Genomic DNA, 1,030 nt, shown 5'->3' with positions numbered 1-1,030 from the left:
CTGAGCAAAAGGAATACCAACACCAAAGATGCACCAAGGAAGGACAACCACAGCCGCTGAGAGTGAATAACCCGAGATTCAGGACGAGGAGGCATCCTGGTTCTGTTTTCTGTGCGTGCCGAGATTTGACGTGTAGTTAACCCAGCTGGGGCTAGGAGCCCAAATAGAGTAAGAAAAGCAAACTCAACTCAGGCAAAGAATGCTTTGTCCTACCTCAGATTTAGCCCTCAGGTGATCAAGCACTGCATGCTTTCAATTTTACCAGCTAGGGATATTTTTCTTACGTGTTCAGAGAACAAACGTGTCTGAATATTGAGCATGACACAAAATGTCATGAATGCTTAAAGTTGCGGGTCCTTCAGCTCATGGAGGAAGATGCGAAGGGAAGGAAGGTATTTTGTCAGACCCAGGGTGAGAATGTCCCCACATAAACAAAGGGCCCGGGATTGGACGTCGTCTTAGGGACGGGGGGGCGGGAGGCGGCGGGCGGGCAGGCCGGTGTGAGCTGTTTGGCCACCGGAGCCAATCGAAAGCGGGGCCTTGATCCTCTGCTCGGGCAGTGGCTGCGCCGAGCCAGTGCCGCGCTGCCCGCAGCCGTCGGGACCGGCACAGCCGCCTCGCTCTCTCCGCGCACCGCTGGCCCCACCGAGCGCCTATGGGCATCTGCAGCCGGCGAGGGCTTCGCACCACCGCCACCGGCAGCAGCGGCAGAGGGCGGCGACCGCCACCCCGCTTCCTCGCCTCTTGGGATCTATAGCCGGCGCACGGAGCGCGCTGCGGACCCTTCCCCGCCGCCGTGCAGGTATGGGGCGGCCGGGGGGCACCCAGCGCCCTGACCCGCCACCGCTCCTCTTGCGGCCGGCTCGCCCCCTTCCTCCTCCTCCCCTGCCCTGCCCTGCTACCGCCCCTCCGGGGACAGGCGGCGGGCTCCGCGGGCGCGGTGACAGCGCGGGCCGCCCGCAGCCCCGTCCCGCTCCGCGCCGTCCCGTCCCGCACCGCCGCGCCCCTCCGGCCCGGCTCCTTCCCCCCA

The 1,030-nt window shown here is 64.1% G+C and overlaps 1 protein-coding gene across 2 annotated transcripts in view; it reads left to right on the top strand.

Annotated features, from left to right (window-relative positions):
* The first annotated feature begins 476 nt into the window (after positions 1–476).
* GREM2 (gremlin 2, DAN family BMP antagonist) overlaps positions 477–1,030 on the top strand; it is a 41,837-nt gene continuing 41,283 nt past the window's right edge. For both annotated transcript variants that reach the window (XM_039707427.1, XM_039707428.1), the window contains exon 1: positions 477–802. The gene's annotated coding sequence lies outside the window, so the exon portion shown is untranslated. The remainder of the gene's footprint in view (positions 803–1,030) is intronic.

Source organism: Passer montanus, unplaced genomic scaffold (genome assembly GCF_014805655.1).
Source record: "Passer montanus isolate IOZ18808 unplaced genomic scaffold, ASM1480565v1 scaffold2, whole genome shotgun sequence".
Classification (NCBI taxonomy): domain Eukaryota; kingdom Metazoa; phylum Chordata; class Aves; order Passeriformes; family Passeridae; genus Passer; species Passer montanus.
This window is presented reverse-complemented; position numbering and strand designations above follow the sequence as displayed.